The sequence below is a fragment of the Vanellus vanellus genome (assembly GCF_965231255.1).
Source record: "Vanellus vanellus genome assembly, chromosome: Z".
NCBI lineage: Eukaryota > Metazoa > Chordata > Aves > Charadriiformes > Charadriidae > Vanellus > Vanellus vanellus.
Window position 1 is genome coordinate 35,707,581 of NC_138908.1, and position 27,279 is coordinate 35,734,859.

At 50.3% G+C, this 27,279-nt stretch overlaps 1 long non-coding RNA gene across 1 annotated transcript; it reads right to left on the minus strand.

Annotated features, from left to right (window-relative positions):
• Positions 1 to 1,397: 1,397 nt before the first annotated feature.
• LOC309683509 lies at positions 1,398 to 26,699 on the minus strand. Its single transcript, XR_014270212.1, has 3 exons — positions 26,639 to 26,699; positions 23,802 to 23,897; positions 1,398 to 1,433 (listed from the first exon to the last, which is right to left on the minus strand). It is a non-coding gene; the product is annotated as an uncharacterized lncRNA (long non-coding RNA).
• Between the last annotated feature and the right edge of the window lie 580 nt (positions 26,700 to 27,279).

The following is a 27,279-nucleotide window of genomic DNA, read 5'->3' on the forward strand; positions in this document are numbered from 1 at the left end:
CGCAGGAAAGTGTAACATCAAGACAGAGGAAATTCAATCTTGGCACATTCAAAGCAGTGCTCTGTTGATGCATCTTGTATGTTAGTGCAACTCTCTATTCAAGATACAGGCCTGGGCATCATGTGGCCAAATATGATCTTAGGATATATCAAGAAGAAAAAATGGTAAAGTAGACACAGCAACCAAACTTAATTTAGTTTTGAGAAGAAAATACATGGGAATAAGTTATTCTATACATCTTTCTCAGTTTTATTTCCTGTAGAATAAATGGGTTAGGTAAAAGAGGGATGCTGAGTTTATATGGAAATTCATTGTTCCTAAGCAACAAGTATTGCAGGCACAATGTGAAATGTCTTGGATGTACTGCTATATCTCTCTGGAAGTAGAGAGGAGTAGCATAACAGCTTGTTGCAAGGTGAACTGGAAAGCAGAAGGAAGGGTTGGCATCTGTTTCACTTCACTACACCCTGTTGCATAGTGGAAACTTCAGAGCTCCTACAAAGTTAAAAACCAACAATAATATGTCGGAGATGAAGTGGCATGGACTCCGATATGCAGGATCGAAATAGCTTTATTAAGCAAGAGTGCTCTTTATATACTTTTCTACCAAGGCCAGTAATTTTCTACTTTACTTGTTTACACCATCGTGTACTCTAAAAGATCATGTTCCCCTCCAAAAAGGGTATCTCTCTTCCCTGTAAGCAGCACCTCCTTATCTAGGGAGTAGCTTCACACAACTTCATCGTCTGCCAGAACAGTGCTGCAGTTGCTTATTCCTCCCTACTAGTTCTACCACACTTCTTTTGCCTCAGTCCCCACAATAATAAAACTTTTGTTCTTTGTTGTAAACACACAGTTTTGAGACAAAAAATTTAAACTGTTACTCCACGTCTGTAACTTCAATTTCATAAATGAAGCTAAAAACAATTATAAGTCTCTCTATTAATTAATTCATTTTTTCTTTGTTTATTTCCTAGGTGCAACAAGAAACAAAAGAGGTTTTAGTTTTGTGGATGATTTAAACATGCATAGGTTAGGTCATTATGCCTTGCAGAATCCTCCTGAGCTTCTTTGATAGATTTCAGAGGTGTCTATGACAGAGAGAAAATTTTTGGGGAAGAAATATAGGTCACCTCAGCTCCTAAGTTATTTTTGTGGTGAATCTGGTAAGGTTATGTGGTTTACATGCTTCTATGTAGTACTAGGGTTGTTATTCTTTACTGTTTCTAAACATAACATGAATTTTGTTTTTAATATTCTTTACATTTATTTGCCAAAACTTGGAGATTTTCCTCCTTGTCTGAGTGTACATCAGAAGCAGTGTGTAAACTACAGCTGTTTCAGACTTCAGTGATTTTCATGTCTCAGGAGCAAATTACCTGGCAAGAATGCTCTCCTGGTGCTGGGTCTCCCATTTCACTGCTTTTTCAAGCCTGTATTCATAAAGTCAAGACCAGCTGTTCAGTAATCTGACCAACTACAAGGGAGGAGAGGTAAAATTTCATAGACAACTGCATCTAATTTTTGAGGCCTTAATATAAAGCTCTTAAATCTATAACTCTGGCAGTATACTATATATTATAAAGTATAAGTTATCTGTGGATACTCAAATCTTATGCCATATATACCACTAAAATAAATATGCTGGGTCTAAAATACACCCTCACTATCTCTTGGCAGCGTTTTCATAATCCCCCAAAACATATTAATAACCTCTCTGTAGAGCCAGGATGAAATACTGCAAATATCCAGTTTCTTCATAGTTCCACAAAAAAAGTTTCTCCCCTCTCTCTAGAGCTGGACTAAAAAACTGCTAATATCGAGCAATTGATATAACACAAACGGTACAAGGAGAGAAAGCTGTTGCTGGCTCTTAATGCTCTATGTCAGCATTTTCATAGAATCATAGAACGGTTTAGGTTGGAAAGGACCTTGAAGATCATCGAGTTCCAACCCCCCTACCGTAGGCGAGGACACCTCTCACTGGACCAGGTTGCCCAAGGCCACGTCCAGCCTGGCCTTGAACACCTCCAGGGATGGGGCCTCAACAACCTCTCTGGGCAACCTGTTCCAGTGCCTTACCACCCTCAAAGTGAAAAACTTCTTCCTAATGTTCAATCTGAACCTGCCGTCTTCCAGTTTAAAGCCATTCCCCCTTGTCCTATCGCTACATGCCCTAGTAAAAAGTCCTTCCCTGGCTCTCCCCTAGGCTCCCTTTAGGTACTGGAAGGCCGCAATAAGATCTCCTTGGAGACTTCTCCTCTCCAGTCTAAACAGGTTGGTGACAATCAAGTGCAAGACCAACTGAGGAACCTGAAGGTGCACAAGTCCATGGGACCTGATGAGATACATCCGCAGGTCCTGAAGGAACGGCAGATGAAGTTGCTAAGCCACTATCCATCATATTTGAGAAGTTGTGGCTGTCTAGTGAGGTTCCTGCTGACTGGAAAAGTGGAAATATAACCCCTATTTTCAAAAAGGACAATAAGGAAGACCCAGGGAACTATAGGCCAGTCAGTCTCACCTTGTGCCTGGCAAGATCATGGAGCAGATCCTCCTGGAAACTCTGTTGAGGCACATAGAAAACAAGGAGGTGATTGGTGACAGCCAGCATGGCTTCACCAAGGGCAAATCATGCCTGACAAATTTGGTGGCCTTCTACGGAGGGTTTACAGTGGCCATGGATAAGGGAAGAGCAACCACTGTCATCTACCTGGACTTGTGCAAAGCGTTTGACACCGTCCCACACAATATCCTGCTCTCTAAATTGAAGAGAGACGGAGTCGACAAATGGACCACTCGGTGGATAAAGAACTGGCCGGACGGTCACACTCAAAGAGTTGCGGTCAACGGCTTGATGTCCAAGTGGAGAGCAGTGACGATTGGTGTTCCTCAGGGGTTGGTACCGGGACCTATACTGTTCAAATAGCTCCCCAATCACTTCATCCATCTGTCTCTAGAGCCAGGCTGAAAAACTGTAAACATCAAGCAATAGCTACCACACAAAAGATTCCAGAAAAGAATTCCCTTGCGTGTGCTCCCTGTTCCTTGGCAGCGCTTTCATAGATGAAATAAACACATTTTTCAATCTCTCTAGAGATGGGGTCAAAAACTGCAAACATCTAGCAATTTCTTCCAAACAAAATGCGCAAGGACAGAACACTGTTGGCTTGTCCTCACTGTGAATTACCAGTGCTTTACTAACCCACTAAATAAAGACCCTCCACCCCACAGCAGGGCTCAAAAACTGCAAAATTCCAGCAATTACTTATGCAAGAAAGATACCAGGAACAAACGCTGTTGCTTGTCCTCACTGTCCCCTGGCAGTACTTTCGGAGCCCCACAAAACACATTTCTCCCACCTCTCGAGCCACGTTCAAAAACTGCAAACATCCAGCAATTACCTTTAAATGAAAAAAGCCAGAGAGAATGCCGTTGGTTTTCCTCACTCTCGCTTGGGAGTACTTTCATAGCCGAACAAAACACATTTCTCCTCTCTCTCTACAGTTGGGCTGAAATACTGGAAAAATCCAGCGTTTGGAACTGCAGAAAATATGCCAGAGAAGAGGAAGCTGTTCCTTGTCCTCACTGTCTCTAGGCTGCACATCCGTAGCTGAAGAAAGCACATTCCCCCCTTCTTTCATGACCCAGTCAAATTGCAAATACCCTGCAATTTCTCCCACACGAAAGGTACCAGAAGACAATGATGTGGCTTGTCTTCACTGTCCCTTGGCAGTGCTCTCAGAGCCCCACAAAGCACATTTCTCCCACGTCTACAGCTGGCTTCAAAAACGGCAACCATAGAGCTACTACACCAAAACAAAAGGTGCTATCAGAGAATGATGTGGTTTGTCAGCACTGTCCCTTTGCAGCGCTCTACTAACACCACAAAACAAATTTCTCTCCTCCTATAGAACCAGCCTGAAAAACTGTAAATTGTTTAAAATCAGCTGTAGAAAGAGGGGAGAAGTGTCTTAGAAGGCTTCAAAAACGCAACTAAGGGACTGTGAAGATAGGCAATATCCTTCTGTTCTAGCACCTTTTGTATTGGGGAACTAGTTGGATGGTGTCAGAATTAGAAGCCAGCTGTGTAGAGCCAGGATCAATGGCTCTTGTGGGGTTTTGAAAACACAGCTATGGGACTGTGAGGACAAGCAAGAGCATTGTCTTCTGGTACCTTTCGTGTGGGAGTACTTTTGGTGTGGCTGCAGTTCCTGGATGACTGCAGTTTTGGAAGCCAGCTGTAGAGAGTGGGGAGCTATGTGTTTTGTGCTTCCGTAACAGGGCTTCCAAGGGTCCGTGAAGATAAGTAGCATCCTTCCCTTCTAGCACCTTTTGTGTTGGTTCAATGGTTGGATGTTTGCAGTACTTGAAGTGGCTGTAGAGAGAGGGGAGAAATGTGATTCGGGGTGCTGTGAAAGTACTTCCAAAGGATTCTGATGATAAGCAAAATCTAGGACTTCATTTTACTGCAATTGCTGGAGAGGTGCAAGTTTTGACCCTGGTACCAGAGAGAGGAGAGAAATGTGTTTTGTGTGGCTACGAAAGCGCTGCCAAGAGACAGTGAGGACAAGCAATATAATCCTCTGCTAGCAGCTTTTGTTTTGGTGAAATGGTGTGATTGTGTCAATATTTGAACCTCGATGTAGAGAGACAGGAGAACTGTGTTTTGTGGTTTGTTAATGGGGCTTCCAAGGGACTGTGAAGATAAGCAGTATCATTCTTTGCTAGCATCCTCTTCATGGGTGTAATTGTTGATGGTTGTTGTATTTGTAGCCAGCTGCAGAGAGAGGGGACCTCTGTGATTTGTGGTGCTGTCAAAGTGCTTTCATGGGAAAGCGAGGATAAGAAACACCCTTCTCTCCTAAGAAATTTTGTTTTGGTGCAATGGCTGGACATTGAGTATTTTTGGCTCCGGCCATTAGGAAAATCCAAAAAGTTGGTTTTGAGGCTGAAGTCAAGAGGACAGCCCTGAGCGCCAAGTTTGTGGGGCAACGAAAGTGTTCCCAGGGGACAGTGAGGACAAGGCACATCTTTGTGTGCTGGCCCCTTTAGTGTGGTAGTAATGGCTGGACACTGGGTAATTTTTCCTTCGGATATACGGAAAATGAAAAAAAAAGGTGGTTTTGAGGCTGAAGTAAAGAGGAAAGCCCTGAGCCCCAAGGGCGGTGGGGTGATGAAAGCATGTCCAGGGGACAGTGAGGACAAGGCACAGCTTTGCGTGCTGGCCCCTTTCATGTAGGAGCAATGACTGGACGTTGGGTAATTTTGCCCCTGGCCTTCGGGAAAATGGAGTAACGTTGTTTTGAGTCTGAAGTCAAGAGGAAAGCCCTGAGACTCAAAGTTTATGGGGCAATGAAAGCGCTTCCGGGGAAAGTGAGGACCAGGCACAGCTTTGAGTGCTTGACCTTTGGTGTCGGAAAAATGGCTAGATGTTAGGTATTGCCCCGGCCTTTGGGAAAATGGAGAAAGGAGATTTTGAGGCTGAATTCAAGAGGAAAGCCCTGAGCCCCAAGGTTTGTGGGGCAATGAAAGCGCTTGCAGGGGACAGTGAGCACAAGGCACAGCTTTGTGTGCTGGCCCATTTTGGTGTGGGAGCAATGGCTAGACAGGTGTTTTTCCCCCGGTCATTGCAAATTGAAAAAAAAGTGGTTTTGAGGCTGAAGTCAAGAGGAAAGCCCTGATCTGCAACTTTTTTGGGGCAATGCAAGTGCTTCCATGGGACAGTGAGGACGAGGCAAATGTTTCCATGTTGGCACCTTTGGTGTGGGATCAATGGCTAGGCATTGGGCACTTTGCCCCTGGGCATTGGACATTGAAAAAAATGTGGTTTTGAGGTTGAAGTCAAGAAAAACAGACATGAGGCCCAAGGTTTGTAGGGTGATGAAAGCGCTTCCAGGGGACAGTGTGGACGAGGCACAGATTTACGTGCTGGCCCCTTTGGTGTGGGAGCAATGGCTGGACATCTTGTAACTTTGCCCCGGATGATGGGAAAATGAAAAAAAAACAGGTGGGTTTGAAGCTGAAGTCAAGAGGAAAGCCCTGAAACTCAAGGTTTGTGGGGCAATGAAAGCACTTCCAGAAGACAGTGAGAACAAGGCACAGCTTTGCGTGCTGGCCCCTTTGGCGTGGGAGCAATGGCTGGATATTCTGTATTTCTGTTTCCAGCCTTTGGGAAAATGGAGAAAGGGGTTTTGAGCGTGAAGGCAACAGGAAAGTCCTGATTGCCAAGGTTTGTGGGGTGATTAAAGTGCTTCCAGGGGACAGTGCGGACGAGGCACAGCTTTGCGTGCTGGACCTTTGGTGTGGGAACAAGTGCTGGATGTTGAGTATTTTTATTTTCGGATATTGGGAAAATGAAAGAAAAGGTGGGTTTGAGGCTGAAGTCAGGAGGAAAGCCCTGTGCCCCAAGATTTGTGTGGTGATGAAAGCAATTCCACAGGACAGTCATGACAAGGCACAGCTTTGCGTGCTGGCCCCTTTCATGTAGGAGCAATGGGTGGACATTCAGTATTTTTGCCTCTACCTTTTTGGAAAATGGAAAAAGGAGGTTATGAGGCTGAAGTCAAGAGTAAAGCCCTGAACCCTACGTTTGTGGGGCAATGAAAGTGCTTCCATGGGACAGTACAGACAAGGCGCAGCTTTGAGTGCTGGACCCTTTAATGTGAGAGAAAGAGCAGAACTTTTATTATTTTTCCCTTGGGATATTGGGAAAATGAAAAAAAAGGTGGTGTTGAGGCTGAAGTCAAGAGGAAAGCCCTGAGCGCCAATGTTTGTGGGGTGATGAAAGCGGTTCCAGGGAACAGCGAGGACAAGGCACAGCTTTGTGTTCTGGCCCCTTTGGTCTGGAAGCAATGGATGGACGTTGAGTCGCTGAGGAGACCAGCTCCAGCGCAGACAAGGCTGCACTGGGGAAGGGGATTGTGGCAGATTAAGCTGGCAAAGGGCTCTTTTAGGGGGATTTCGAAGCCAGGAAAAGCGGCTAGGTCATGCCGGAACCGGCAGCTTGGAGGCAGGCTGCTGACACGGCAGGGGCGGAGACAACACCCCACTGCAGTTCTAAACAGGTGGTGCTAGAGTGCAGCGGCCGGCCGCTGCACACCCAGCACACGGGGAGCCAGTGGGCATCACCCAGGGTGTCGCTGCAGCACCGCAGTTGGAACAGGTGAACAGGGCCCAGCATTTTGCACAGTAGGTCACTGAAAGCCTTGTGTCTAAGCTGAGCACAAGCTGGGTAAGCACAAGCAGAAGAACATCGGCTCAGGGCGTGTGTGAAGCTGACAGCAGGAATACATCACCTCCCAGCACAAGAGAAGAACATGGCCACAAACCAGTCAAAAACCGCTGCAAGAAAGAATGTGGGAACTCAGACTGAGCTCCCGCAAAAGCATGTGGCTGTGCAGTTTTCAGGCTGCAACGAATGCCTGAGCCTGGCACTGCTCTCACAGGGTGCCAGCGACACTGCTTGTGTACGGTGGGATCAAGTGATCTGCTCAGGCAGGTGGTTGAACTGAGGGAAGAGGCAGAAAGGTTAAGAATTATCAGAGTGTGAAAATGAAATAGATTGGTGGAGCCATAGCCTGAGGCAAGGGCAGCAGGAAGAGGCTCTATCAGAAGTGGATGATCCCCTTCCCTCCTGTCACCAGGCAGAAAGAGGGGACTTAAGGCATAAGGGGGAGTGGAGTCAGATCCCTCCTTGGGGAGGCAACCAAAACCCCTCATGGCCCCCCTCACCATCCCAATTGCCCTTGCAGAAGAGGTATGGGGCTTTGGAATTCGAAGACCAGGCGATTGAGGATGGAAAGGATGATCCATCCAGTGAGGCGCCCAGGGCTAGTCACCCACCCCCATGCCTTAGGACTTCCTCAACCAAGAAAGAAAGGCAAGTAATTGTAGTAGGTGACTCTCTTCTGAGGGGAACAGAGGGCCCTATTTGTAGACTGGACCCATCCCACAGGGAAGTCAGCTGCCTCCCTGGGGCCAGAATTAAGGACATACGGAGAAAAATCCCTTCCCTGGTTCAGACATCAGATTACTACCCGCTACTGATTTTTCAGGTAGGTGGTGATGAGGTAGCTACCAGAAGTCTAAGGACAATGAAGAATGACTTCAGGACCCTGGGACGGCTGCTAAGGGGATCAGGAGCACAAGTAGTGTTTGCTTCTATCCCAACAGTTGCTGAGATTGATGAGAAGATTAACAGGAAGTGCCAGCTGATCAATGCCTGGCTCAGAGACTGGTGTCATCAGCAGGACTTCAGGTTCTTTGATCATGGGCAGCTCTTCAGGAAACCAGGACTGCTGGCAACAGACAGCAAAAGCCTATCTCGGAGGGGGGAAAAGTTTTTAGGGCAGCAATTGGCGGGGCTCATTGATAGAGCTTTAAACTAGATTTGAAGGGGGATGGGGATAGATCCGAGCTTGCCAGCAAAAAGCCTGAAAGTGGCATGCTGGCACTAGACCTGGAAAAGATAGGGGACGTAACCAGGCCCCTTAGGAATAAGTCTGAGGGTGGCAGAATTTCGGCTTCCTCCAGTAAGAAGGAGAAAGGACCAATAGCCCAGCTGAAGTGCTTATACACTAATGCACGTAGCATGGGCAACAAACAGGAGGAGCTGGAAGCCATTGTACAGCAGGATAATTATGATGTAATCGCCATTACAGAAACATGGTAGGATGACTCACATTGCTATAGTGCTGCCATGGATGGCTATAGGCTCTTCAGGAAGGATAGGCAAGCAAGGAGAGGCGGGAGTGTTATGAATGCTTTGAACTAAATGATGGAGATAATGGGGTTGAGTGTTTATGGGTAAGAATCAGGGGGAGAGCTAACAAGGCAGATATAGTAGGAGTCTGTTATAGACTGCCCAACCAGGATGAGGAGGCAGATGAAATATTCTATAAATGGCTGGGAGAAGTCTCAAGATTGTAAGCTCTTGTCCTCGTGGGGGACTTCAATTTGCCGGACATCTGCTGGGAATACAATACAGCAGGGAGGGAACAGTCTAGAAATTTCCTGGAATGTACTGGGGATAACTTCCTGACACAGCTGGTGAGAGAGCCAACTAGGGAAGGTGCCCTGCTGGATCTGTTGTTTGTAAACAGGGAAGGTCTTGTGGGGGATGCCATGGTTGGAGGCTCTCTTGGGAACAGTGACCATGAAATGATAGTTTTCGATTCTGGGAGAAGCAAGGAGGAGGGTCAGCAGAACTGCTACCTTGGACTTCTGGAGGGCGGACTTTGGGCTTTTCAAGAGCCTGGCTGACATAGTACTGGGATGCAGTCCTCCAGAGCAAAGGAGCCCAGGAAGCCTGGATGTTTTTCAAGAAGGAAGTCTTAAAGGTGCAGGAGCAGGGTCTCCCCGTGTGCCAAAAGACAAGCCGTCAGGGAAAAAGACCGGCCTAGCTAAACAGGGAGCCAGTGTTGTGACTTAGGGGAAAAAAGAGAATTTATGGCCTCTGGAAGGAAGGGCAGGCCACTCTAGAGGACTACAAAGAGGTAGTAAAGCTATGTAGGGAAAAAATCAGGAGGGCCAAAGCCCAGTTAGAACTAAACCCGGATTCAGTTGTCAAGGATAACAAAAAAGGTTTCTATAAATATATTAGAAATAAAAAGAGGACTTAGGATAATCTCTGTCCTCTAGTAGATGGGGCTGGTAACATAGTGACCAAGGATGAGGAAAAGGCTGAGGTACTTAATGCCATCTTTGCCTCAGTCTTCAGCAGTAGGACCAGTTGTTCCCTGAGTACCCAGACCCCTGAGCTAGAAGACAAGGATGGGGAGCAGAATGAAGCCCCTGTAATCCACAATGGTGAGGGACCTGCTTCAGCACCTGGAGGTGCACAAATCTATAGGGCCGGATGGGATCCACCCAAGGGTACTGAAAGAGCTGGCAGAAGTGCTCACCAGGCCACTTTGCATGATTTATGAGCAGTCCTGGACAACTGGGGAGGTCCCAGCTGACTGGAGGTTGGCAAATGTGACACCCATCTTCAAGAAGGGCCGGAAGGAGGATCCAGGGAACTACAGGCCAGTCGGTCTGACCTCGGTGCCTGGGAAGGTCATGGAACAGATCATCCTCAGTGCCATTACACAGCACATGCAGGAGAATAGAGTGATCAGGCCCAGTCAGTATGGGTTTGTGAAAGGCAGGTCATGCCTGAAAAACCTGATCTCCTTCTATGATAAGGTGACCCGCTTAGTGGATGAGGGAAAAGCTGTGGATGTTATCTACCTGGATTTTTGCAAAGCTTTTGACACCATTTCCCACAGCATTCTGCTGCAGAAACTGGCTGCTCATGGCCTGGACAGGTGTACTCTTCACTGGGTAAAAAACTGGCTGGATGGGCATGCCCAGAGAGTGGTGGTGAATGGAGTTAAATCCAGTTAGTGTCCAGTCACAAGTGGACCCCTGTCCCCCAGAGCTCTGTGCTGGGGCCGGTTCTCTTTAATCTTTATTAATGACCTGGATGAGGGGATCAAATGCACACTCAGTAAGTTTGCAGATGATAGTAAACTAGGCGGGTGTGTTGAACTGCTTGAGGGTAGGTTGGCTCTGCAGAGGGATCTGGACAGACTGGACCGATGGACCAAGGGCAATGGTATGAGGTTCAACAAGGCCAAGTGCCGGGTCCTGCACTTGGGTCACAACAACCCCATGCAGCACAAGATTTGGGTGGAATGGCTTGAAAGCTGCCTGGCAGAAAAGGACCTGGGGGTGTTGGTGGACAGCCAGCTGAATATGAGCCAGCAATGTGCCTGTATCAGGAATGGTGTGGTGAACAGGACTAGATCATCCGTCTGTATTCGGCAATGGTGAGGCCCCACCTCGAGTACTGCATTCAGTTTTGGCAATGAGGACCAACATCACCTTTCCCCATTGGCACGATAGGTGTGGGAGCAGTGGCTGGACGTTTCACTATTAGGTTCCGAAGGTAGCACAGAGTAAAAAAAATGTTTTTGACGATAAACTCCGTAGGAAAGAAGAGGAAGCCAAAACCTCTAAGGAATTTGAAGGGTTTCCAGGAGGCAGTGAGGACCATCATGACTTTTCTCCCTGGCACCTTTGCTGTGGGAGCAGGAGTTGGACATTTGCCTTTTTTGCTGCAGAGGCTGATGAGAGTGAAAAAAGGTGGTTTTGAGGCTAGAGTCGGAAGGAAAACAGAGAGGGCCAAAGTGTGTGGGGCGTTTGAAGGGGTTCCATGAGGCAGTGAGGACCAGCATGACTTTTCCCCCATGGCATCTTTCGTGTAGGAGCAGTGGATGTACATTTGCCTTTTTTGGTGCGGAGGCTGCCAAGAGTGAAAAAAGGTGGTTTTGAGGCTAGAGTCGGCAGGAAAGCAGAGAAGGCCAAAGTGTGTGGGGTGTTTGAAGAGATTGGAGGTGGCAGTGAGGACCAGCATCACTTTTCCCCCCTGGCACCTTTGCTGTGCGAGCAGTGGCTGGACGTTTGCAATTTTTGCCCCTGAGGCGACGCAGAGTGTAAAAAGATATTTTTGAATCTAGAGTCTGTAGGAAAGAGATGGAAAAAGTCAGAGGGGCATTTGAAGGGGTTCCAGGAGGCAGTGAAGACCAGCATCACTTTGCCGTCCGTTCCTGCTTTAGTGTAGCAGCAGTGGCTGGACATTTGCCTTTTTATCTGCGGAGGTGTCGCAGAGTGAAAAAAGGTAGTGTTCATTATACTGTCCGTAGGAGAGAAGAGAGGGCCAAAGACTGTGGGGCATTCGAAGGGGTTGCAGGAGGCAGTGAGGACCAGCATCACTTTTCCCCCCTGGCATCTTTGCTGTGGCAGCACAAGCTGGACGTTTGCTTTTTTTCCTGCGGAAGCTGCCAAGAGTGAAAATAGGTGGTTTTGAGGCTAGAGTCGGCAGGAAATCAGAGACGGCCAAAGTGTGTGGAGCATTTGAAGGGGTTCCAGGAGGCAGTTAGAACCAGCATGACTTTTCCCCCCTGGAACGTTTGCTGTGGGAGCAGGAGCTGGACGTTTGCCTTTTTGGCTGCGGAGGCTGCCGAGAATGAAAAAAGGTGGTTTTGAGATCTCTGCTTTCCTGCTGACTATAGTCTCAAAAATACTTTCTTTAACTCTCGGCAGCCTCCGAAAAAAAAAAAGGCAAACGTACAGCACCTGCTCCCACAGCAAAGGTGCCAGAAAGGAAACGAAGTGCTGGTCCTCACTGCCTCCTGGAACCCCTTCAAACGCCACACACACTTTGGCCCTCTCTGCTTTCCTGCTGACTCTAGCCTCAAAACCACATTTCTTCAATCTCGGCAGCATCCACAGCAAAAAAGGAAAACGTCCAGCTCCTGCTCCCACAGCAAAGGTGTCAGGGGGGAAAAGTCATGCTGGTCCTCACTGCCTCCTCAATTCCCTTCATACGCTCCACACACTTTCCCACTGTCTGCTTTCCTGCCGACTCAAGCCTCAAAAACAACTTTTTAATCACTCTTGACACCCTCCGAACAAAAAAGGGCAAACGTCTAGCTCCTGCTCCCACAGCAAAGGTGCCAAAGGGGAAAAGTCATGCTGGTCCTCACTGCCTCCACCAACCCCTTCAAACGCCCACACACTTTCTCCCTCTTTTCTTTCCTGAGGACTCTCGCCTCAAAAACAACTTTTTCACTCTCGGCAGCCTCCAAAGATAAAAGGGCAAATGTCCAGCTCCTGCTCCTACAGCAAAGGTGCCAGGGGGGAAAAGTCATGCTGGTCCTCACTGCCTCATCCAACCCCTTCAAACGCCCCACACACTTTGGCACTCTTTTCATTCCTGTGGACTCTAGCCTCAAAAACAACTTTTTTCACTCTCGGCAGCCTCCGCAGCAAAAACAGCAAACGTCCAGCTCCTGCTCCCACAGCAAAGGTGCCAGGGGGGGAAAGTCATGCTGGTGTTCACTGCCTCCTCCAACACCTTCAAACGCCCCACACACTTTGGCCCTCTCTGATTTCCTACCCACTGTAGCCTCAAAAAATTTTTTTTTCACTCTCGGCAGCCTCCACAGCAAAAAAGGAAAACGTCCAGCTCCTGCTCCCACAGCAAAGGTGCCAGGGCGGAAAAGTCATGCTGGTCCTCACTGCCTCGTGGAACCCCATCAAACTCATAACACACTTTGGCTCTCTCTGCTTTCCTCATGACACTAGCCCCCAAAAACACCTTTATTCACTCTCGACTGCCTCTGCACTAAAAAAGGGAAACGTACAGCTCCTGCTCCCACAACAAAGGTGCCAGGGGAAAAATTCATGCTGGTCCTCACTGCCTCCTCCAACACCTTCAAACGCGCCACACACTTTCTCCCTCTTTTCTGGCCCTATCTGGTCTCCTGACCACTAGCCTCAAAGCCACCTTTTTTCACTCTTGGCAGCCTCCACAGCAAAATAAGCAAACGTCCAGCTCCTGCTCCAACGGCAAAGGTTCCGGGGGAAAATACATTCCGGTCCTCACTGAATCCACCACTCCCTGCAAACGCCCCACACACTTTGTTCCTCTCTGCTCTCCTGACCACTACCCTCAAAAATACCTTTTTTCTCTCCAAAGCAAATAAGGAAAGTGACCACCTAATGCTCCCACACCAAAGGTGCCAGGGGGAAAAAGTCATGCTTGTCCTCACTGCCTCCTCCAACCCCTTCAAACGCCCACACACTTTCTCCCTCTTTTCTTTCTTGAGGACTCTAGCCTCAAAATCAACTTTTTTCAGTCTCGGCAGCCTCCAAAGATAAAAGGGCAAATGTCCAGCTCCTGCTCCTACAGTAAAGATGCCAAGGGGGAAATGTCATGCTGGTCATCACTGCCTCCTCCAACACCTTCAAACTCCTTAAACACTTTGTCCCTCTCTGATTTCCTGCAGACTGTAGCCTCCAAAACACCGTTTTTAACTCTCGGCAGCCTCCCCAGCAAAAAAGGCTCCAGCTCCTGCTCCCACAGGAAAGCCGCCAGGGGGAAAAAGTTATGTTGGTCCTCACTGCCTCATCCAACCCCTTCAAATGCCCCACACCCTTTGGCACTCTTTTATTTGCTTCGGACTCTAGCCTCAAAAAAAAAACTTTTTCCACTCTCGGCAGCCTCCGCAGCAAAAAAGGCAAACGGCCACCTCCTGCTCCCACACCAAAGGTGCCAATGGCAAAAAATCATGCTGGTCCTCACTGCCTCCTCCAACCACTTCCAATGCTTCACACACTATCCCCCTCTCTGCTTTCCTGCACACTCTAGGATCTAAAACACCTTTTTTCACTCTAGACAGCATGCCCAGCAAAAAAGGAAAACGTCCAGCTCCTGCTCCCACACCAAAGGTGCCAGGGGCAAAATATCGTGCTGATCCTCACTGCCTCCTCCAACCCCTTCAAACGCTCCAAACACTTTGGCCCTCTCTGCTTTCCTGCCTACTCTAGCTTCAAAAACAACTTTTTTCACTCTCAGTGGCCTCCGCAGCAAAAAAGGCAAACGTCCAGCTCCTCCTCCCACACCAAAGGTGCCAGGGGGGAAAAGTCATGCTGGTCCTCACTGCCTCCTCCAATCCCTTAAAAACGCACCACACACTTTCCCCCTCTCTGCTTTCCTGCCCACTCTAGCCTCAAAAACACCTTTTTTCACTCGCGGCAGCCTCCGCACTAAAAGAGTCAAACGTCCAGCTCCTGCTCCCACAGCAAAGGAACCAAGGGCACAAAGTCATGCTTGTCCTCACTGCCTTGTATAAACCCTTCAAACGCCACACACACTTTGGCCCTCTCTGCTCTGCTGACCACTACCCTCAAAACCACCTTTTTTCACTCTCGGCAGCCTCCCAAGCAAAAATGCAAACGTCCACCTCCTACTCCCACACCAAAGGTGCCAGAAGGGAAAATAAACGCAGGTCCTCACTGCCTCCTCCAAGCCCTGCCAATGCCTCACACACTTCCCCCCTCTCTGCTTTCCTGCCCAATCCAAACTCAGAAACACCTTTTTTTACTCTCGGCAGCCTCCCCAGCAAAAAAGGCAAACGTCCAGCTCCTGCTCCAACACCAAAGGTGCCAGGGACAAAAGATCATGCTAGTCCTCACTGCCTCCTCCACCCCCTTCAAACGCCCCACACACTTTGGCCCTCTCTGCTTTCCTGCCCACTCGAGCCTCAAAAACACCTTTTCCACTCTCGGCAGCCTCCGCACCAAAAGAGGCAAACGTCTAGCTCCTACTCCCATAGCAAAGGTGCCAGGGGCAAAAAGTCATGCTGCTCCTCACTGCCTCCTCCAACACCTTCAAACGCCCCACACACTTTGGCCCTCTCTGATTTCCTACCCACTGTAGCATAAAAAAAAAAAACTTTTTTCACTCTTCCAAGCCTCCGCACCAAAAAAGGCAAACGTCTAGCTCCTGCTCCCACAGCTAAGGTGCCAGGGGCAAAAAATCATGCTGGTCCTCACTGCCTCCTCCAACACCTTCAAACGCCCCACGCACTTCGGCCCTCTCTGCTTTCCTGCCCACTTTAGCCTCAAAAACTTCTTTTTTCACTCTCGACGGCCTCCGCAGCAAAAAAGGAAAACGTCCAGCTCCTGCTCCCACACCAAAGGTGCCAGGGGCAAAATATCGTGCTGGTCCTCACTGAATCCTCCAACCCCTTCAAACGCTCCAAACACTTTGGCCCTCTCTGCTTTCCTGCCTACTCTAGCTTCAAAAACACCTTTTTTCACTCTCAGTGGCCTCCGCAGCAAAAAAGGCAAACGTCCAGCTCCTCCTCCCACACCAAAGGTGCCGTGGGTCAAACGTCATGCTGGTCCTCACTGAATCCTCCAACCCCTTCAAACGCGCCACACACTTTGGCCCTCTCTGGTCTCCTGACCACTAGCCTCAAAACCAAGTTTTTTCACTCTCGACGGCCTCCCAAGCAAAAAAGGCAAACGTCCAGCTCCTGCTCCCACAGCAAAGTTGCCAGGGGCAAAAAAACATGGTGGTTCTCACTGCCTCCTCCAACCCCTGCAAACACCCCACACACTTCCCCCCCTCTGCTTTCCTGACCACTCCAGAATCAAAAACACCTTTTTTCACTCTCGGCAGCCTCCACAGCAAAAAAGGAAAACATCCAGCTCCTGATCCCACAGCAAAACTGCCAGGCGCCAAAAGTCATGCTGGTCCTCACTGCCTCCTCCAACCCCTTCCAATGCCTCACACACCTTCCCCCTCTCTGCTTTCCTGCACACTCTAGCCTCAAAAACACCTTTTTTCACTCTTGACGTCCTCCTCAGCAAAAAAGGAAAACGTCCAGCTCTTGCTCCAACACCAAAGGTGCCAGGGACAAAAGATCATGCTAGTCCTCACTGCCTCCTCCACCCCCTTCAAACGCCCCACGCACTTTGGCCCTCTCTGCTTTCCTGCCCACTCTAGCCTCAAAAACACCCTTTTTCACTCTCGGCAGCCTCCACAGCAAAAAAGGCAAACGTCCACCTCCTACTCCCACATCTAAGGTGCCAGGAGGGAAAAGAAACGCTGGTCCTCACTGCCTCCTCCAAGCCCTGCCAATGCCTCACACACTTTCCCCCTCTCTGCTTTCCTGCCCACTCTAGCCTCAAAAACTTCTTTTTTCACTCTCGACGGCCTCCGCAGCACAAAAGGGAAATATGCAGCTCCTGCTCCCACACCAAAGGTGCCAGGGGCCAAAAGTCATGCTGGTCCTCACTGCCTTCTCCAACCCCTTCCAATGCCTCACACACTTCCCCCCTCTCTGCTTTCCTGACCACTCCAGAATCAAAAACACCTTTTTTCACTCTCGGCAGCCTCCCCAGCAAAAAAGGCAAACGTCCACCTCCTGCTCCCACACCAAACGTGCCAGGGCAGAAAAGTCATGCTGCTCCTCACTCAATCCTCCAACCCCTTCAAACGCTCCAAACACTTTGGCCCTCTCTGCTTTCCTGCCTACTCTAGCTTCAAAAACAACTTTTTTCACTCTCAGTGGCCTCCGCAGCAAAAAAGGCAAACGTCAAGCTCCTGCTCCCACACCAAAGGTGACAGGGGCAAAAGATCATGCTAGTCCTCACTGCCTCCTCCAACCCCTTCAAACGCCCCACACACTTTGGCCCTCTCTGCTTTCCTGCCCACTCGAGCCTCAAAAACACCTTTTCCACTCTCGGCAGCCTCCGCACCAAAAGAGGCAAACGTCTAGCTCCCACTCCCACAGCAAAGGTGCCAGGGGTAAAAGGTCATGCTAGTCCTCACTGCCTCCTCCAACGCCTTCCAATGCCTCACACGCTTTCCCCCCCTCTGCTTTCCTGCCCACTATCTCCACAAAACCAACTTTTTTGACTCTCGGCAGCCTCCGCACCAAAAAACGCAAACGTCCAGCTTTTGCTCCCACAACAAAGGTGTCAGGGGAAAAAGTCATTCTGGTCCTCACTCCCTCCTCCAACCCCTTCCAACGCCCCACACACTTTCACCCTCTCTGCTTTCCTATCCACTCTAGCCTCAAAAACACCTTTTTTCACTCTTGGCAGCCTCCGCACCAAAAAACGGAAACGTCCAGCTCCTGCTCCCACACCAAAGATGCCAGGGGCCAAAAGTCATGCTGGTCCTCACTGCCTCCTCCGAACCCTTCATATGCCCCACCCACTTTCCCCCTCTCTGCTTTCCTACCCACTCTAGCCTCAAACACACCTTTTTTCACTCTCGACAGCCTCCGCAGCAAAGAAGGCAAACGTCCAGCTTTTGCTCCCACAACAAAGTTGTCAGGGGCAAAAACTCATGCTGCTCCTCACTGCCTCCTACAACCCCTTAAAATCCCTCTCACACTTTCCCCCTCTCTGCTTTCCTACCCACTCTAGCCTCAAAAAAACTTTTTTCACTCTCGACAGCCTCCGCAGCAAAGAAGGCAAACGTCCCGCTCCTGCTTCCACACCAAAGGTGCCACGGGCAAACAGTCATGTAGCTCCTAAATGCCTCCTCTAAACCCTTCCAATGACCCACACACTTTGGCCCCCTCTGCTTTCCTGCCTACTCTAGCCTCAAAAACACCTTTTTTCCCTCTTGGCAGCCTCCCCATCAAAAAAGGGAAACGTCCACCTACTGCACCCACAGAAAAGGTGCCAGGAGCAAAAAGTCATGCTGCTCCTCACTGCCTCCTCCAACCCCTTCGAATGACCCACACAGTTTGGCCCTCTCTGCTTTCCTGCCCACTCTAGCCTCAAAAACACCTTTTTTCACTCTTGACAGCCTCCACAGCAAACAAGGCAAACGTCCAGCTCCTGCTCCCACAGCAAAGGTGCCAGGGGAGAAAAGTCAGGCTGGTCCTCACTGCCTTATCGAACCCCTTCAAGTGCCCCACACACTTTGGCCCTCTCTGCTTTCTTGACCACTCTAGCCTCAAAACCACCTTTTTTCACTCTCGACGGCCTCCACAGCAAAAAAGGCAAACATCCAGCTCCTGCTCCCAAAGCAAAAGTGTCAGGGGGGAAAAGTCATGCTGGTCCTAACTTACCGCTCCAACCCCTGCAATCGCCCCACATGCGTTCCCGTTTCTGCTCTCCTGACGACGCTATCCTCAAAACCACCTTTTTTAACTCTCGGCGGCCTCCCCAGCAAAAAAGGCATAACGTCCAGCTCCTGCTCCCACAGCAAAATTGCAAGGGGCAAAAAACCATGCTGGTTCTCACTGCCTCCTCCAACCCCTGCAAACGCCCCACACACTTTCACCCTCTCTGCTTTCTTATCCACTCTAGCCTCAAAAACAACTTTTTCCACTCTCGGCAGACTCCCCAGCAAAAAAGGCAAACGTCCAGCTCCTGATCCCACAGCAAAACTGCCAGGGGCCAAAAGTCATACTGGTCCTCACTGCCTCCTCCAACCCCTTCCAATGCCTCACACACCTTCCCCCTCTCTGCTTTCCTGACCACTCTAGCCTCAAAAACACCTTTTTTCACTCTTGATGGCCTCCTCAGCAAAAAAGGAAAACGTCCAGCTGTTGCTCCCACAGCAAAATTGCCAGGGGGGGAAAGTCATGCTGCTCCTCACTGCCTCCTCCAACCCCTTCAAAACCCACACACTTTGGCCCTCTCTGCTTTCCTGCACACCCTAGCTTCAAAAACGCCTTTTTTTAACTCGTGGCATCCTCCGCAGCAAAAAAGGCAAACGGCCAGCTCCTACTCCCACAGCTAAGGTGCCAGGGGTCAAACGTCATGCTGGTCCTCACTGAATCCTCCAACCCCTTCAAACGCGCCACACACTTTGGCCCTCTCTGGTCTCCTGACCACTAGCCTCAAAACCAAGTTTTTTCACTCTCGACGGCCTCCCAAGCAAAAAAGGCAAACGTCCACCTCCTACTCCCACACCAAAGGTGCCAGGAGGGAAAAAAAACGCTGGTCCTCACTGCCTCCTCCAATCCCTTAAAAACGCACCACACACTTTACCCCTCTCTGCTTTCCTGCCCACTTTAGCCTCAGAAACACCTTTTTTCACTCGCGGCAGCCTCCGCAGCAAAAAAGGCAAACATCCAGCTCCTGCTCCCACACCAAAGGTGCCAGGGGTCAAACGTCATGCTGCTCCTCACTGCCTCCTCCAACCCCTTCAAACGCCCCACACACTTTCCCCCTCTCTGCTTTCCTGACTACTATCTCCACAAAACCAACTTTTTTCACTCTCAGCAGCCTCCGCACCAAAAAAGGCAAACGTCCAGCTTTTGCTCCCACACCAAAGGTGCCAGGGCCCAAGAGTCATACTGGTCCTCACTGCCTCCTCCGAACCCTTCCAATGCCTCACACACTTTCCCCCTCTCTACTTTCCTAGCCATTCTAGCCTCAAAAACACCTTTTTTCACTCTCGACGGCCTCCCCAGTAAAAAGGCAAACGTCCAGCTTCTGCTCCCACACCAAACGTGCCAGGGGCAAAAAGTCATGCTGGTCCTCACTGCCTCCTCCGAACCCTTCATATGCCCCACCCACTTTCCCCCTCTCTGCTTTCCTACCCACTCTAGCCTCAAACACACCTTTTTTCACTCTCGACAGCCTCCGCAGCAAAGAAGGCAAACGTCCAGCTTTTGCTCCCACAACAAAGTTGTCAGGGGCAAAAACTCATGCTGCTCCTCACTGCCTCCTACAACCCCTTAAAATCCCTCTCACACTTTCCCCCTCTCTGCTTTCCTACCCACTCTAGCCTCAAAAAAACTTTTTTCACTCTCGACAGCCTCCGCAGCAAAGAAGGCAAACGTCCCGCTCCTGCTTCCACACCAAAGGTGCCACGGGCAAACAGTCATGTAGCTCCTAAATGCCTCCTCTAAACCCTTCCAATGACCCACACACTTTGGCCCCCTCTGCTTTCCTGCCTACTCTAGCCTCAAAAACACCTTTTTTCCCTCTTGGCAGCCTCCCCATCAAAAAAGGGAAACGTCCACCTACTGCACCCACAGAAAAGGTGCCAGGAGCAAAAAGTCATGCTGCTCCTCACTGCCTCCTCCAACCCCTTCGAATGACCCACACAGTTTGGCCCTCTCTGCTTTCCTGCCCACTCTAGCCTCAAAAACACCTTTTTTCACTCTTGACAGCCTCCACAGCAAACAAGGCAAACGTCCAGCTCCTGCTCCCACAGCAAAGGTGCCAGGGGAGAAAAGTCAGGCTGGTCCTCACTGCCTTATCGAACCCCTTCAAGTGCCCCACACACTTTGGCCCTCTCTGCTTTCTTGACCACTCTAGCCTCAAAACCACCTTTTTTCACTCTCGACGGCCTCCACAGCAAAAAAGGCAAACATCCAGCTCCTGCTCCCACAGCAAAAGTGTCAGGGGGGAAAAGTCATGCTGGTCCTAACTTACCGCTCCAACCCCTGCAATCGCCCCACACGCGTTCCCGTCTCTGCTCTCCTGACGACGCTATCCTCAAAACCACCTTTTTTAACTCTCGGCGGCCTCCCCAGCAAAAAAGGCATAACGTCCAGCTCCTGCTCCCACAGCAAAATTGCAAGGGGCAAAAAACCATGCTGGTTCTCACTGCCTCCTCCAACCCCTGCAAACGCCCCACACACTTTCACCCTCTCTGCTTTCTTATCCACTCTAGCCTCAAAAACACCTTTTTTCACTCTCGGCAGCCTCCACAGAAAAAAAGGCGAACGTCCAGCTCCTGCTCCCACAGCAAAGGTGCCAGGGGTAAAAGGTCATGCTAGTCCTCACTGCCTCCTCCAACGCCTTCCAATGCCTCACACGCTTTCCCCCCCTCTGCTTTCCTGCCCACTATCTCCACAAAACCAACTTTTTTGACTCTCGGCAGCCTCCGCACCAAAAAACGCAAACGTCCAGCTTTTGCTCCCACAACAAAGGTGTCAGGGGAAAAAGTCATTCTGGTCCTCACTGCCTCCTCCAACCCCTTCCAACGCCCCACACACTTTCACCCTCTCTGCTTTCCTATCCACTCTAGCCTCAAAAACACCTTTTTTCACTCTTGGCAGCCTCCGCACCAAAAAACGCAAACGTCCAGCTCCTGCTCCCACACCAAAGATGCCAGGGGCCAAAAGTCTTGCTGGTCCTCACTGCCTCCTCCAACCCCTTAAAATGCCCCACACGCTTTGGCCCTCTCTGCTTTCCTCCTGACTCTAGCCTCAAAAAAAAACCTCTTTTCACTCTCGACAGCCTCCGCAGCAAAGAAGGCAAACGTCCAGCTTTTGCTCCCACATCAAAGGTGCCAGGGGGAAAAAGTCATCCTGGTCCTCACTGCCTCCTCCAACCCCTTCAAACACCCCACACACTTCGGCCCTCTATGCTTTCCTGACCACTCGAGCCTCAAAAACACCTTTTTTCACTCTTGGCAGCCTCCCCAGCAAAAAAGGCAAACGTCCAGGTCTTGCTCCCACAGCAAAGTTCCCAGGGGCAAAAAGTCATGCTGCTCCTCACTGTCTCCTGCAACCCCTTCATATGCCTCACACACTTTCCCCCTCTCTGATTTTCTGCCCGCCCTAGCCTCAAAAACACCTCTTTTCACTCTCAGAGGCCTCGGCGTCAAAAAAGGAAAACCTCTAGCTCCTGCTTCGAAAACAAAGGTGCCAGTGGGTAAAAGTCATGCTGGTCCTCACTGCCTCCTCCAACCCCTTACAATGCCTCACACACTTTCCCCCTCTCTGCTTTCCTGCCAACTCTAGCCTCAGAAACACCTTTTTTCACTCTCAGCGGGCTCCGCAGGAAAAAAGACAAACGTCCAGCTCCTGCTCCCAAAGCAAAGGTGCCAGGGGCAAAAAGTCATGCTGCTCCTCACTGCCTCCTCCAACCCCTTCAAACACCACACACACTTTGCCCTTTGCTTTCCTGCCGCCTCTACCCTCAAAAACACTTTTTTTCACTCTCAGCACCCTCTGCACCAAAAAAGGCAAACCTCCAGCTCCTGCTCCCACAGAAAAGGTGCCGGGGCAATAGATCATGCTAGCCCTCACTGCTTCCTCCAACACCTTCAAACGCCCCACAAACTTTGGACCTCTCTGCTCTCCTGCCCACTCTAGCCTCAAAAACACCTTTTTTCACTCTCTCCAGCCTCGCCAGCAAAAAAGGCAAACGTCCTGCTCCTGCTCCCACAGCAAAGGTGAAAGGGGGGAAAAGTCATGCTGGTCCTCACTGACTCCTCCAACCCCTTCCAATGCCCCACACACTTTGGCCCTCTCTACTTTCCTCCCGACTCTGTCCTCAAAACCACATTTTTGACTCTCGGCAGCCACGCCAGCAAAAAAGGGAAACGTCCTGCTCCTGCTCCCACAGCAAAGGTGCCAGGGGGAAAAACTCATGCTGGTCCTCACTGCATTCTCCAACCCCTTTATCTGCCCCACACACTTTGGTTCTCTCTGCTTTCCTGCCCACTCTAGCCTCAAAAACACCTTTTTTCACTCTTGGCAGCCTCCGCACCAAAAAAGGCAAACCTCCAGCTCCTGCTCTCACAGCAAAGGTGGTAGGAGGGAAAAGTCGTGCTGGTCCTCACTGCCTCCTCCAATTCCTTAAAAACGCCCCACATACTTTGGCCCTCTCTGCTTTCATGCCCACTCTAGCCTCAAAAAAACCTTTTTTCACTCTCGACGGCCTACGAAACAAAAAAGGCAAACGTCCAGCTCCTGCTCCCACAGAAAAGGTGCCAGGGGGAAAAAGTCATGCTGCTCCTCACTGCCTTCTCCAACTCCTTCATCTTTCCTACACACTTTGGCCCTCTCTGTTTTCCTGCCCACTCTACCCTCAAAAACACTATTTTTCACTCTCGACTGCCTCCGAACAAAAAAAGGCAAACCTCCAGCTTTTGCTCCCACACCAAACTTGCCAGGGGCGAAAAGTCATACTGGTCCTCAGTGCCTCCTCCAATCCCTTCAAACGCCCCACACACTTTGGCCCTCTCTGCTCTCCTGACCACTTTAGCCTCAAAAACACCTTTTTTCACTGTTGGCAGTCTCCGCAGCAAAATAGACATACGTCCAGCTCCGGCTCCCACACCAAAGGTGCCAGGGGCCAAAAGTCATGCTGGTCCTCACTGCCTCCTCCAACCCCTTCCAATGCCTCACACACTTGCCCCCTCCCTGCTTTCCTGCCCACACTAGCCTCAAAAACACCTTTTTTCACCCTCAGCGGCCTCCGCAGCAAAAAAAGCAAACGTTCATGTCCTTCTCCCATAGAAACGGTAAGCACACAGAAAGAGATGACGCTTTCGGGAGGAGAACATAAGCGGAGGGAAGCAAGCTTTGCATGGGCGCAACGTGCTCCGGAACACACCTTATTTTTAGTATACACGGTCAAATATTTCATCGAAAAACTAAGGAAGTAGAGTCAGCACATCCTTCGCGTTCACTTCAAAGCCCCCAGGACAAGGACCTTAGGAAAAACGCAGACGCACATGGGAGACGTACCTGGTCCTGGCAGACCACTCTGGATCCTTTCCGTCTGTCCCGTACCGTCATGGCAGAAGAAAGGCTGACCGTGGAGAAAGGCTGGCCGTTGACAACCTGCCGAGAGAGGAAAAAACCCGTGAACGCAAAGCCAGGTAGGAATCTCAAGCTGCCTTCTTCCCTGAAGGTTTGCCCAGACAACAGCTGAGCGGAGGAAAAAGTACTTGGCATCACTTTTGGGACGCTTCTTGGGGCAGGCCACGAGAGCTCTTGCATTTTTCAGACCACCCTGCCTTTCGTTGACTCACCGGCAGCTTCAGTTGCACTAGAGCCACCTATCCGGCTGCACGCAGGTGACAGACACGGACAGGCGCATTTTCTCAAGCCTACGTACAGCCAAGGTTTCCTCACCCTAGATGGCCCAAGGTGAACATTTTTGTTAAAGGGTACAGCAACCCACCGGACCACTGAACCGCCTCCTGCCAAAAAGGCAACCATTTTTTCCAGGCTCTTTCTCCAGATGGTCACGAGCTTTTAAAACTGCCATTGCGCCACCAAATCTGCTCAGGGTCCCTGCCAGCTTTCGACTGCCCTCCGCCTTACCGGGCACACGCTCTCTGCCGTCTCCCAAAAGCAGGAGTATGGCACGCGCCCAGAGCCCAGCGCAACCCTGCCGGTGCCCACGCGCACCTCGCTCTTTGCACGAGGAGCGCCCAAGCACCCCTGCGAGCGCAGCCGCACGCACAGGATCAGCTTCACCTATGCTGGTTTCAGTGGCCGCCATTGCTGAAGCTTTAAACCAAAAACCGCCTCCTGAAACTCGGCCACAGCAGAAGTCATCCATAACGAGAACTCCACAAACACGCAGCAACGCAAATTGCAAACCCGCAGCAGCAGCTTCAGAGCTATTTAGACCAGGAACAAGGAAGAAAAATAAAACAGCTTCATCTCGCGCACACAGGAAAGCTGCAGACAGAGAAGAGGGTCTGCCTGTTTTCTGTCAGGGCTGAGAACGCTTTCTCCTTCCCTTCCAGAACCCCTCTGTTAGGTCTAAAAATCTGTTATGTTTTGAGAGACCCATAACAACTTCTTGCCGTTTAGACAATTCTTCTATCCCCCGATGACCCCTCCCTACCCGGGAAAGGGCATCGGGAAAAAACAAGGAAACCCGGGAGGCGACGTATAAACAGATTTAATAGAGTAGGATTCCACAAACAACATTAATAGCACTAAAGAACCAATATTGATCCTGATACCCATACAGAATACCCAAAGATTATACTCAGCCCATTCTATCCGTAGGAAGCTGTGCACTCCCAGCAGCGGACAGCAAACGTCGGACACTGCGAGCACTACGACAGCAGGAGGAAGGGAAGGCCTCAGGGGTCCGGCACCAGGGCACTAAGTTCTTGGGATCGCAGCCATCAAGGGAGAGAGAGAACTTCGCAGCAAACTTTCTAATTTATAGGGAATGTGACGCTGATGGTATGAAATAATCCTGTTGGCCAGCTTGGGTCAAGTGCCCGGCTCTCGCTCCTCCTCATCCCCGCACCTGGATTCCTCACCCCTGCACCAAGTATCAGTAGAGAAATTAGTCCCGTGTCGCTCAAACCAGGACAATATTGCAGCAACACCGTGCCAATACCCAGAGCGGGAACCGACCGCCCCGCCGCTGGACCTTTGTGGAGCGGGGCACGCAGACAGAGGGGCGCCTTTTGCCACACACAACCCTGAACCTCCTGAAAATTTACGTTTGCCAAAGAGAGCCCCTTGGAAGGTACTGCCAAACAACATTTGGCAATAAAACTTTCACGGGTTTGACACACACCCAATTCAGGGGGAACTAGCTCTTTGCTTCCTGCTGCTGTTGTTGTTCTGCCTTCAGAAATCCTACTCAGAGCCCAGTTTTTCACTACCGGTCCAAGCATTTCCCTTCCTGGTATCACCAGCACATTTACACAGGCAAGTCACTTCATTGCTCTGCTCAAATCAGCCAAAGGAAAGTTACAGCCCTGAGAGTGGACTGCAAATGGGGAGGTCAGGCAGCAAAAGGGCTCTGCAGGTTGCCACCAGGCAACACCGCGCTCTCCTTTGGAAACCACGCGCATGCCCCACACAAACCCACACCCCCGCAAAAAAAAAAAAAAAACAAACCAAAACCTCCCAGCCCTGAGGGAGCTGGGGGGAAAGGAATAAAAGGGAACCGCAAGGTTAAGTGACATTTGCCCGTAACACTGGCCGTGTACTTCAGCGACTCTCCGAGCCTACCCCTCAATCTGCCCAACGACCAGTCCTTTTCTGGAAGGACAAGCTTCTCGGACTTAAAAACCCTAGATTGGAGGCTCCCCGCAACAGAAGGTGGGTTGAGCCACAGGACAACATGCCATCAACACTCAAAGAAAAAAAAAAGTTGAGTAAAAACCAAGCAAAACATCAGTTTCCATCACGTTTCATTCATTACGTTTCCACTGGCACCTATGTGCTCCAAAATTAACCATGCTCGCGCCACAGACTCCTAATGATTCAGTTACGCAGGGAAAGAGAAAAGGCTATTTCCAACTTGCCCATAAAATTAGCACGAACAAACAGAAGGGAAACACCAGACCCTAAGGAAGGTATTGGGCAGCTCTTAATTTATGCGAGAGGAAAGGTGGCTCTTTCACCCCAAAGGAAGACATTCCTGACTACCCAGGCACCAATCCGGGAAGGAGGCACGCTCTGTTCACTGCAGTCCTGCATCAGCTTTTCTGCACTGGCAGCAAATTTGCCCTTTCTGCCCGTTTGATGTGGAGTACCCGCAGCGCCCCTGAACTCGCAAACGTGTCTCTCCGCTCCCCCAGCCCCATGCCTGCAATTACCTGAGCAGCTGGCGGAATCAATCCCGCAGGATTTTCTTCCCGGGATGCACAAGGGGACACTGGGAAAAGAGGAGGCAAGAAATGTCCCTCTTTGTCGCAGCCAGACAACGGGCACAAGCCGGGGGACCCCCACCCCACCTCCGCCCTCGGGAGCAGGGCCCAGACAGGTGCCTGGCGGGGATTTAAGCCCCCCGGCAAGAGGCCGGGCTCCCCACCGGCAGAAGCACCGCTCGCCTCCCCTCTGCTCGGAGCTCCTCGCTTGGGACAGCCCAGCCTGCACCCGGCCCCTCTTCAGCCCTGCGGGAAGTGCAGTTTGGCTGGCGGCTGCTCCAGCCAACACACACTCTGGCTAATTGCAGCTTCTGCTCATTACCGCTGCCGGGAGTCTTGCCTCTGGCTAATGCATGCTCCGGACAGAGGACACCCCACCTTCCTCCAGCTCCTGCTTGCCAAGCTCTGCCTAAATGAAGCCCCAGCTCTGCACTGAAGCTCTAGCTGATTTCAACTCCTTCTTCCCAGCTCCAGCTACTTGCAATAGTCTGGGCTGTTGACGAGGTCGTCAACCAATCAGCGTCCTGACTTGAGTGTTAGGGTTAAACACCACGGCTTTACACAGTATAAATATCAATAAGTTGCTATGA